Below are 12,497 nucleotides of genomic sequence, written 5' to 3' on the forward strand. Positions count from 1 at the left end.
ATGGAACAGTTTTGAGTAAAGGGGAGGGTTGCCTGTATTTTGTAATTAGCTAACTTACTCAGCTGACTGTGTGATATTACCTTTTCCTTTGTCCACAAAACAACTCCCAAATCTGAAGGGAAAAAAAGGCAAGCAAACCCCAAAACAACAAACCAGAAAAAAAAAAAATCTTAAGACTGCAGTATCTTACACTTCATTGCAGTCATGGCAGATTAACTGACATATGAGAACGTTAGATCTGTCAAACCTGCTTTGATGATAGGAGGAAGAGGACTTGCACCATCTGTACAGGAGAGGCTTTAGAGAAGGGACATTTAATCACAACTAAAGTAATATATTCAAATACTTAGAGAAGAAGTGTCCTTTTTTTATAGATCACCATGTTCAATATATGAAAGATGTTACGTCTAACAATACTGGCTATGTACAGACGGGAGATGTGGGCAGATGCTTAGATCTATCTCATCATGGAAAATGTAGGTTACAAAGAAAGTTTTATGTATCATCAGGGAGACACACTTCATAATCACTAAGACGTCCTTTTAATTAGATGCTGTCGTGACTCCAAGTACTATAGCATTACCCACTAGCAATTCCTATGATAGAAATTGGTAACTGGATAAATTCTGGAAACTATCTGCCTGATGTGATATGTGCCTATATTTTATAATTTGCGTTGAGATAAAGAGAGGGGATTCTTTTTTTTTTTTTTTTTTTTTTTTTTTTTTTTTTTTTTTGTGAGACTAACATGAACAGAATTTGTAGTGTTGATTAGTATGCTTGTTTAGATTATTGGTTCACATTAGATTTCCTATTTAAATTCTGTGCCTATAAAGACAGCTTGGAGTTAATTGTCATGCGCTCCGTGTCTGAAATGGTAGAAGAATTTTTTTTCTGCTTTAGAATGATTCAGAAGATGTGTATAAAGTCTCAGTAGTCTGTTTTCTTTAATCATAGCTTCAGCATACCAACTGGTACTTTAAGTGCTGCTTAGAGTCACTCTTACAGTTTCGAAGAAGAGTTCTCATCTGCAACTACTGCATCAAGGCAGAACAGAATAAATACGTAAATATTTTGAAAAGTAACATTAGTCTTTTTGTGGTTATAGATCTCCCTTATGTGCTTTCTCCATCTTCTCATACCACCAAAAAGTCAGCTACAACAGCATATGAGAGTTTTCCTTTACAAGACCTCCCTTTCAGTGTTTTCTTTCCATAGAGGAGACTGGTATTTGATGACCTTCTGAACCAGCAATTCTGTTTTCTGAAGCAGAAAATTAAGTTTTCTCTTCTTTACTGTGAAGAAGCCAATGTGTGTCTCATATTCACGCTAGACTGTCCTGACATACAAGGAGTAGAGAATGTGAAAATAGCGTGTCCAAGGAGCTAGGATAGCAGAACGCAGATTTTGAACAGAATTTATATCGGAAACGTCTCACAGGTTCTGATTCTTATTCATACCAATATACCTTTAAAGTGCTCTGAGAGTCCAGAGGGCTGTCCTATGGATGAAGGTGTAATTTATACTCTTTGCATTGCCCAGAGGACCATAGTGTAAATAAGAATCAGATTCTGTATCTATTCTCCCAGAACAGCATAGTATCCAGATTTCAGCAAAGCATCTGAATTTTCAAGTAATAATGAAGAATTGTCCAAGATGCTTCAGATAGTAAAACTAAAATCAAATCAGATGCCGACCCTGTGTATTACATCCACAGATGCTGGAAAAAGGGAGGTCCCAAAATAACAGGCCATACATGAACAGCTGTCTTCGCTTGCAAGGACTTGAGTTGTTCCCCATGCCAGCAGCTTACAAAGTCATCCTGGTAGAACTGTCCAGCCTCTGCATGGTCAGCCTAACATTTTGTCTTAGAGATATTATTAGTGCTCCTGTAGATCCTGAATCTGTATAGACAAATCGGGGATTGTTTACTTAAGCAGGGTAAAATACTGGATAAGCGTAAAATACTGGATATTCATCACTGGTAGCAATGATTGTGTGGAATTGTTTTTCCTGGGGTCCTTCCTGTATCTGTACTGTAAACCTGCTTAATCATACTGTTTATTTCTCCTGATGGTCATTATTCACCTCCTTCTGTAGTTTAGGTTGGAATAACAGGCAGAGAAGAATAGCGTAACAGGCATGGGGGCATGTGGGCTTGCCAAGTGCTGTTAGTAAGCCAGCTGTGTGCCTCAAGTGAAAGGCATAGGGCTACTCTGAAAATGTACTTAAATGCTTTGTGTCCAAGTTAGCTTCTTGGTAGGTGACACAGCCTTTCTTGAGGCTTACTTAGCTGAAGTAAATCAAAAAGGCTGTGACTAGATTAGGCTGATTTTTGAAATGTGTTTGTACTGGCAGAAAGTAGGAAAGTGGAAAATATTGTCTTTTTCCTATCCTGAGAAGAAATGGAAGAAAAGCTAATCAAATGAGTGGAGATGGCACAGGAGAGCACTACACTCATATTAGAGATGGATTGAATCTTGTTATTCATGCTCTGTTGTTGGCAGATGGCTTAATATATTAAAACGGACAAGAGAGCATTACAGACAGCGTGGCATCATAGCTGCACAAATGGAGACAGTTCAGGCAGTAGCTCATTGCAGTTTGGGGAGTGACTGAGAGAAGAAAATGACTGTCACACTTAATTAGAAAAGTAGCAGTACAATACAGAGACAAAGCCCAATGACAAATATTGTCCCTGCAGATCTAGCATTATCCGCCTCATACAGTCCATATGCTGCTGCTCAGCTCCTCTGCTTACTGACTATATAGGTGATGTGACTTTTTAATAATCTGCCAGTTGTAAAGAAAAAATAGGTCTTGAATAAACCCAAGATGAGTCACAGAAAGGAGGATTCTAAAGTTGTACCATTTCTTTTCCTTCCTCCCTTCCTTAGATAAATCTAGGTCTGACTGTTGGTCTGACCTCTGGGATTTCTGTTTCAGTGCTTAAATGAAAGAGGATTTCTTAATTTTTATGTACAACTGAATAGCAGAGTGCTGTTCTGAGTCCTTTCAGCAAGTTTTTGTTTATTTTCAATGCAGGCATCATTTTTGGAACGTAGTTGCTGGTGAAATCAAGGAATTCTTTTTTCCTTTGCTAACTGGCAGAAAATATTTTTCCTTGGCAGCAATCTTTAATTATATTCAATAGTGACTTTCTCCTCTTTAGAGTTCAAGTAAATTAATAGGTTAGAGGTGTTGGGGGCATTCTTTCAGGTAGCTGAAGTGTGGTGGTTATATTAACAGATTTTCAGAGTGCTGTGATCAAAGCCACTTCACACTCAGCATGAAGTGGCTTTGGGCCAGATGGTGAATCCCAGCAGCTAAACTCCCTTATGCTGTTTTCATTTTTGCATACTGAGCTAGCTTGCCCCATTTGCCTGGCTGTACCCCACTGCAGGCAGAGTACCAGAGGCAGCCAAGGGCAGCATTAGGGCACAGCAGAGAGGCAGAGCCAAGCTCTGCTGCAGTCACCAGCAGCTCCCCCTGCATACCCCCCCAGCAGCGTGCGCTGAACACATGGGGACCAATTCCTCCTAAGTTTAGGACCTCAACTAGCTATGCTGGCAAGGTGGTTTGCCTTCGTAGGCCCTGCTCTATAAGCAGTGGGAAGAGATGGGAGTGCTGCCCCAGGACAATTTGAAGCATGCCACTGTTGCAGGTGCTCTGAATTGCTCCCAGGAGGAGTTAAAATCACAAGTCACTATCACCTGGTTAGTTTGCATGGTCTGCTAATTTAAGTGCTTGAAGGTGGAACAGTGTGAATATTGTTCTCCTAAAGCAGAATGTCATGTATACAGTTGTGCAAGGCCTACACAAGCGTGAAGGTTGAGTTCTATCCTAAAGGCATTAGTGACTACAGAATTCTATACAATTCAAAAAGTTGGACTACAAATACAGGTTAGCCAAACTCAGAAATTCTCCTTTATTCTTCAGAAGCAAAGTGTGTTCAGTGTTAATTCTCTGCTCTTTCTACCCTGTTTGCAGCATTTGTGTTGAAGCATTCCACCTGCTGCTCCAGTTCATGGTCTTACAGGAGGTTCAAGGCAAGCTCTCTACTGTTCTATTATGTAAGTAAATAAAAAGTAAAAAAAATAAATAAATAAAATTCTGTTGCTCTATGCAACCGCCATAAAGATACAGAGTCAAGGTAAAATAGTCATGTTAGGGTTAACACAAGTTCCTGTTGCTTTTTTGCTTTTTAAATAATATTTTACCAACATTACTGAATTAGAATGAGACATCCTAAAGGACCAGTTAGTCTTTAAATAGAAGATCTCTTGCAGAATTCCAGTTCCAGTGTCTCTCTCTCTTTGGTGTGTCTTCAAGACCAAAGACCTAGGACTTCCTTTACTAGTCCTTACAAGAAGTTCTTGCACATAAGCAACAATTTTCATGGGGCACAATAACATTGTATTAGTACAGTGTATTATATATATAACATAGTATTAGTGCAGTGATGTTTCTGAGGCAGGCTGAAATTTTCCAGTTTATGTTCTGATTATCATGTGGTTTGTTAGCCTTTAGTATATAGGTTTCATTCACAAAAATACCGAATGTTACACTGGCATGTAAATAAGATCTTAGATGTTCCTAGTGTGCAAGATGTGTTCTTGCCTTTACTGGCTTCACTTAACATCCTTCACATATAGAATGACAGAATGGCTTGGGTTGGAAGGGACCTTAAAGCCAACCCCCTACCATGGACAGGGCCCCCTCCCACCAGCCCAGGCTGCACAAAGCCGCATCCAGCGTGGCCTTGAACACCCCCAGGGTTGGGGCATCCACAGCTTCTCTGGGCAAGCCTGTGCCAGCACCTCACCACCTTCTGAGTAAAGAGCTTATTCCTTATATCTAATCTCAATCTACCCTCTCTTAGTTTACTCTTATTCCTACTATTACCATTACTCCTAGTCCTATCACTACACTCCCTGACAAAGAGTCTGTCCCTCCCCAGCTTTCCTGTAGCCCTCTTCAGGTGCTGGAAGGCTGCTGTGAGGTCTCCCTGGAGCCTTCTCTTCTCCATATCGTCTTTGTACCAACTGTTGATCAATATCATTATAAATAATCATATGCATTGGTAGATTACCTTAGATAAATCATGTCCTGCACTTCATACTGCAGCAGAATTCCACATGCCTTCTTTACTAGGAAATTAGTTTGAGTGAAGTAAATCACCTGAAATAATTTAGATACGCTGCTTCTGAGGGAAGTTTCTTTATATGCCCTTACCTCTGTGTGACTTGCCAGGTCTTTTTAATTATTATTATTACTTTGTGATATTAAGACCATTTCTTAGTAATGTTATCTATAATCTAAATGTTTTATAATCACTTTTTTTTTCTGTGTTGCAGTACCTTTTGTATTCTTTTCTCAGAATTGCTGAGAAAAAACAAAAAAAAAACAAACAAAAAAAAAAAAACACACAAAACTACAGTGGTTCAAGATACAGAATTTCCTCAGGATATTTAACAAGGAAGTTCAAATGTAGTTCTAAACATGAATAGTAACTTCAATTCCTGCAGAGGGAATCTCCCTCTGCTTCCCCCCCTCCAAACAGGCCAGAGATTATTTTATTTTTTGTTATTGAGGTCTTTCCTTCTGTATTGCTCAGTGTTTACTCTTCATTTTAAGAGCATTTCACTTGTTTTCCAGTCACCAGTGAAATTTGCAGTACTTCCACATCACATCAAGCTTGTCAATCATTCTTTGCATTTACTTTGTTATCTTATGAGGGACTTTTACCAAAGGGTTCTGCATGTTACTGTTCTTAGGCTGGATTAAGTTTCGTGTGGCTTTCTTTTCTGTTGTCTGTAGGTGTTTGAAGCACTGTATTGAATTAAGTTCATTTAATTATGGGGAGAGCTGGAAAAATGTACTTGGTGATAATATCATTTCACTGTGCTTAGTTACAGTAATCAACAGTCAAGACATGACAGCAATGGTGGGGTGAATACTAGCTTAAATGGAGAACTCTGAAGAACAGGATAGTTTTCTTTGTATGGGCAGCAAAAATGAAATGGTCTTTTTAAGGTGTTGACGTAGGGGGGAAAAATACCTGGTAAGAACTGGTTACATTGTTCTTTATCTACTCTTCTATTTTACCTGTAACAGAAGACTTTTCGTTCGAATGGCTTTACAGAAATTAGTTACACTCATTTTATTATATCATTAGTGTTACTTTATAATAATTTTCAGAAAGGTCAAATGACTTTACTAAGGTCATGTGTGAGAATCTGAGAAAATATTTTGAAAATACCTGTTGTATTCTGTACACAAAATAAGGAGTTTCAGTGCAAAGCCTTGCTAGAGAGTAAATATCTGAAAATTGAGTATATTAAAAAGCATATAGAAAATCTATCGTAGGCCTTGTTTTTTTTCCATATGGCTTTACTAATGTTAAAATACCTGCACATGAATAGAAAACACACTCGCTCCAATGTTGTTAAACAGAATGGGGTGAATAAAAATTGCAGTTTTGCTACTACTGCCACACTAGTACAAAAGCAATTTATTTTGCTTTGCAGAAACCGGGTGCTTTCTGAATATGGCACTTAATGATCCCACTAAAGATAGTGGGGGGAAAATGAAAGATGTCAAGAGAATGCATTTTTAGAAGAAAAATCTTTTTTTTTAAATCATTTCAATTTCTCATTTTGCAAATTTCATTATATCCAAATCTACTATAAAATTCCAGTCTCTCAGCATGGCCCGTAATTGGAAGAAGAAAGTTCAACTGGGTTTAATAATTCATTTATACGAGTCTTAAAATGTTTTGGTTTTCTTCAATAAAATATAACAAAATTATGGAAGATGAATAATCTGTCCAGATAAATTCTTGTACGCAAAAGATTTATCCTAAGAATTCCTTCTTGTCTCTACTTTGTAGAAATTCATACTGAACTAATTCATTAGTACCAGAACACAGTAATTTAAATGTTTGCAGGAGCTTATATATACTTTCATTCTGTCTGTTCATGATCGGTTTCTCTGACTAATGCATGCCTACTGTACAGAAAGTCATCGTTCCCCAGGAAGAAAGATGTGGCCTGCTGCCTGGATGCCCCAGGGAAAAAAAAAAAAAAAAGTCAAATAGTCTTTAGTTGTAAAACAGAGTACGTATATACTAGCTTTGCTTTGTTGCTGTTCCTTTGTTATGAATCTTTGTGATGGCCTATGTTTATAGTCTCCTGCAGTTAAATGTCCATAGTTGTCCAATTCACATTCAATTATTCTGTTCATGGGAGATGAAGTTATTTCGGAGTGTACAATGCTCTGAATGCTGCAGGGGTTGCTGCCCCGTGTTGGCCTGCTAAGTGTCTTCCTGCTTCTGGAAGTCAGACCAGCTTGGGGTCAGTTGTGTGGACATGGGATGCTGCAGCATCCCCGCCCCCCCCCCCTTTTTTTTTTTTTTTTTTTTTTGAAATTCTAGTTTTGTTTTATGACAATGTGGTTTACCATCTGTTTCCAGAGCACAGAAATTTCAAGATGGAAGCTTAAAAACAAAATAAACAAACAAACAAAAAAAAAAAAACTCTCTCTAAGTAAGGAAATATTACTGCTCTTGAGAAATCACAATGACTTTTTTGCAAAATCACGTGGAAAAGCCTCTGGCCACTCTGGTTAGTTTGACTTTGCAAGATATCCTGTGCTGTACGCTGCCTAAGGCACTAGTCTGTCTTTTATCATCCTTTTAAATACTGGAATCTTTGAGGATTACAGTGGGCAATTAACACAGCTTGCTAAAACAGCTTGGTGTCTTCATTAAAGAAAACAAGTAAAAATGAAAATTGAAGAGAGTCTTGGTTCCAGGTAGGAAGTGATGTGAATAATTGCAGTTAGGTTGAGGCTGGGGTAGAAGCTGATCATTGGATCTTTTGTTTATTACTGGAGATTCTTCAGGAAGAGAAACAGGGTGGTGATTTTCTGGGTTGGTTTGTTTTGTTTTTTTGTTGTTTTTTTTTTTTTTTTTGTTTTTTTTGTTTTTTGGGGGGGGGCAGGGGGGGCTGGGAATGGATGGATGGTGACACACAACAGAGGTGTTTATCAGTGTTTATAATGCCGGTATTAAAACCACTGCAAAGTGGTCTGCTTTTGCTACTCTTCTGCTTCAGGCAGGATGGCCTGTGACAGGGGACATTGCTACCCAGTGCTTACAGGGTACAGTTGCTGTGACAAAGAATCTTACTACTGTTGTTTTCTCTGTTAAAAAGCATTGAGTCCCCCTGACTCCTATCTTAGAGAGAACTCAAAATAAAAGGGAGCTCACTTAGAAAGGCATGTTTGGTAGCTACTTTCAAATTCCTTGATGTCTACACGTAATTAGTAGCTGCAAAGTGCTGAGTACAAGGTGGGAATGTGTAGAGACTCCATACAAAGAAATGCCATAGACCTTTTTGGAGCAAAGTAGCACTTTTTCTTTCCTGTGGGAAATGCTGGCTTTACAACAGAATTATAAACCAGAAGTTTTCCATGTTATGTAAATGTCACTGTGCCTCCATCTCTCCCGCTTTTTTCTTATCTCAGAAATAGGTAATGCATTCTCTTATGCAGAAATCTCAGAAGGAGCCTGCAGCAGCCCAGAGAAGACTGGGGTTCGCCGTTAATAGCCACACATGGTTGCTGGGGAGTGTGTGAACTTCCCCAGAGTGCAGGCTCCACGCTGGTGTTCAAGGCTACTGGAGACCTCAGCAGCTCAGAAGGGGACAGAAGGAAAATGTGGCCAGCAGCACAAGGCAGAGACTTGGGAATAAAATAGTGAGAGGGTGGAGGTGAGACTGGCTGGCACATCAGTTGACGTTATTGGAGGTACTCAAGGGGAAAATGAGACCTTTAAAAGTTACCCTAAAGCTTTGGGTTCATTAGACACCAGTCTCCAAGATACTGTAACATGGTCTGGTGTATGAATGCGTTTTCAAAAATTGAAACCTCAGTTCAGATCACAAACTAAACCCGTTACCTTATGAAACCTGGATCTATTAATATCCAGTGGCAGACAGTGTCTTACGTACAAGCTAAAAAAGCAAAATAGAATAAAGCAGAGTCTGGGACAAGAGGAATAAACACACAGTAGTTCTGAGGTTTTGAGTCTTGAATTTCCTTCCAGTTATAGGGTTGCCTACCCTGTGAGTATTATTTTTAGCTGAGAGTATGAGTTGAATTTACAGTACCTGTTTCAGATGAGATATTTCAGGCGGATACACTTGCTGAAATTTGTATATTTGTACGTGCTGCTTTCCTTTGACCAGCAGCCCGGAAAACATAGGGTTATGTATTCGGTGAGTAAAATAAGGAAAAACAATTTGGAGATTGGAAGCTGAAGGAAGTGAATTATCTCCATCATTCTTGTTAACATATCACCTGCTTGACTTAAAAATACATTGGTTTCCATAATGTTTGCAGATAGACAAAGATGATTACATTGAAAACAGATTATTCTTAGCCCCAAAGAGGTTTTTGGTTTTGTGTGTGTTTTTTTTTTTTTTTTATTAATTTTCTTTTTACTTTTTTCCCTGTTTCTTAACAAATATAAATATTCTGTTCAAGCTTTTCTGAGGTCTGCGGACATATTTACTCTGTGCTCTATTTTAATTGTCAGGGTATTAGGCTCCAATTTACTTTCTGACTGACTTGATGCAATTGCTGTGACCCGCAGCTGATATGTTTTAATTTTGTCATTAAGATTACTTCCAAACCAGAAAATTGAAGCTGAATATGGAAATGCTACACCTCACTAAGGATGAACATTCCTGTTCTTCCAATAGCACTAGCTATGAATTCTAACAGTTTCAGTTTGACAGCAGCAGGAAAAGAGAGTTATTTTTTTTGTCAGCCTAGGGCAAAATCAGCTAAGCATTAGGATAGTTGGATTACAGGCAAATGGTTTGTGGTGTGTGTGTAATTTTCCTTCTATTTGTTTTTACTGTATTTCTGTACTTTTAGAATTTGTGGCATGTGTATGGTCTGTATCTAAAGGAAGAGAGCTTTCCTGAATGGTGGAATGTGCCAGGAGTTGGCCAAGAGTGAAATCTGAGTTGCAAGCTTCTACTTTTTCACATTTACATCTTCTGTAACAGTCCATGCAACTTCTGGGAAGAAATGTTCCTTACAGTGACTGTACTTGGCAGATTCTTGAGACAGGTTGTTACCTTAACAAAATGTGCGAGCAGTGTGGCTTTTATTCTTCAAAGCACATAGGTACGATCCCAGGACCAGGCCCAGTGATAGATCATTTAAGCACATTCTTAGCTATGGTTGTTGCAATACTGGTAGATCCGTGATTCTTTGTAGTGGAAGTCGTTGCCCACCATGATGAAATTTTAAGAAGTACATTTTGTCAGTGTGGGTCAGAATGTGAAGCATGTTACCATAGTCTGACCAAATAATGTAAGGTGTAAATTCAGTGGCAATACCAGAAGATACAGTATTGTGTTGAAGACAGATCAAAAAGTAAATGTATTTCAGTCAAGATTTCCCAAACACTGAGTATTTTAGCCTACATTTGCATGTTATAGGGAATACAGCATCTCAAATAATTCAATTTTTCATTACTGTTTGTACTAACTACATGAATTTGTCAAACAGATCAAACCAACAAATGATTAGTCTACCATATGTTATCTAATAACTTGGCAATAATGGTTTCAATAGGTCTGTATCCATTATCTATACATCATATTGAATGTTCCTTTCGAGCTTTGGTTCAGTCTGTGTATATAAAAGTCAAATACCCACAGTAATAAGATTCAACTACTTGGCTGTGAATTTTGTGCCCAAGTGATTCTGAGGTGATACCCTGTTTAAGGAAAAGGAGATTGCAGTAGTGTAGGGCACAGTTTCTGAATGAGGAAGTAAGATCAGCAAAGAGCTTTTTTTAAAAAACAAAACAAAACAAACACCTTTATTGCTTCATCTAAAATAAGGTTGAACATGTTTTTGTTAAGAAAAATATATACTGTTATGTCTGATGAGTAGCCAACCAAAATTAATTGAAAAATCTCTTCCTAGAATTACACACATGTCTTAATGCATAAGTCATTGTTCAGGGAGGCTTTGCATGTTCTATGTATACTTTGAGCAAAAATGTAGGAAGAGTGGTTCACTTTTTCTCCTTTCATACTCTAAAAATTCAAAATATGTGATGCTATTTTAGCACACTTGAGATATCAGAATTCACATAGAGAAAAGATAAATATACGTCTGCTTGGGAACTGAAATATGTTTCTTAAAACTGGTATACTAATGGCTTTTTTTTTTTTTTTAACTTGGGAGTAGTTTTCATTATATTCCTTCTTTTGCAATGTGTTTTCTGACCTGTTATGTTCTGGTGTTGTATTTTAGGTGATGGGAAGGCTTATTTGTGCATGTATTTTGCTTACACTGAACTCGTATATTTTTGGCTGTCAGCTTTGGTCCTCAGCTGCTGGTGATGCAGAAAATTAATGGAGTCTTCAGCCCAGGCATTATGATAATAGAGTGCTTGAGGATGTGCCATCACCACCCACAAGACTCAATAGCTCATACTACCAATAAGCTCTTTGCCCTTTAGATTGCTGTATTAATAACCTTCATATTTTGTATTGTGGTATTTTAAAGTTGGCCCCAACCTACCTAAATAAAGACAAGTTGTTTGAAATGCAGCAAGAGGAAAGGGCAAGGAAGACTTATTTTCTTTGGGGGAGCATATCTCTTTACTGGTGGCAAGCTTTCTACCTGCTCAAAAGCACACTTCAAGGTGACCGATCGGTCTTAGCCAGCCGGAATGAGGGATAACATTTTTAAAGAACTGCTAGTGAGGAAGGACTACAGTAACTACTGTCAAGAGGATATTTTACCACTGATCTCAGAATAGCTGTGCAGATCTAGCCTGGCTGCTGAGCAAGCCACATACCCATTTTTCCTTGTTCTTTTTTTTTGTAATGTTTTGAGAAGATGATGAAGCAAAATGGGACCTTGGGAAGTGGGGTGAGTGTGTTGAAAATCTTCATGCTTAAAGAAATGTTGAAAACCTCTTGCTTAAAGAAAATGCAGCGTCCAGGACTGAGAACAGAAAGCTAATACTGAAGGAAGGGCATGAATATCAAAATGGGATGGGATAATGGGATATATGGAAATGGTATATGTGGAAATTAAAGGGTGGATCAGAAAAGAAAAGGATGGTGGGTTAATTGGTCACTGCACGTGAATAATGCTAGGAAGCTGTGGCAGGGGATTCAGTCGTTCCTCTCCTCCCTTTCTGGCCAACCTTGCAGACAGGCAAGCCAAGTGCCTCTGAGGAGCCAGAGGACTCCCAGTTAAGTTCCTGAGCATCAGATGAGTTGATTCTTCTGGAGCACACAGAGGCACATTGTGGTTAGGATGTGTCAGATGATGGACAGTAATACAGGTGGTATTCCAGGCAAGCCCATTCCTTCACCTGGCAGTAAAGGACAAAATACAGGAAGTTGTGACAGCAGCCACATCCCGAGTGTGCAGGACCTCACCTGTTGGTGCAT

The 12,497-nt window shown here is 38.6% G+C and overlaps 1 long non-coding RNA gene across 3 annotated transcripts in view; it reads left to right on the forward strand.

Annotated features, from left to right (window-relative positions):
* Nucleotides 1-12,497, forward strand: part of LOC311440068 — a 599,898-nt gene that overhangs the window by 534,250 nt on the left and 53,151 nt on the right. For all 3 annotated transcript variants that reach the window (XR_014695191.1, XR_014695192.1, XR_014695193.1), the window contains one exon: nt 3,991-4,073. This is a non-coding gene — a long non-coding RNA (uncharacterized lncRNA). The remainder of the gene's footprint in view (nt 1-3,990; nt 4,074-12,497) is intronic.

This window comes from Aythya ferina (genome assembly GCF_964211825.1).
Source record: "Aythya ferina genome assembly, chromosome: 7".
In the NCBI taxonomy this organism is placed as follows: Eukaryota; Metazoa; Chordata; class Aves; order Anseriformes; family Anatidae; genus Aythya; species Aythya ferina.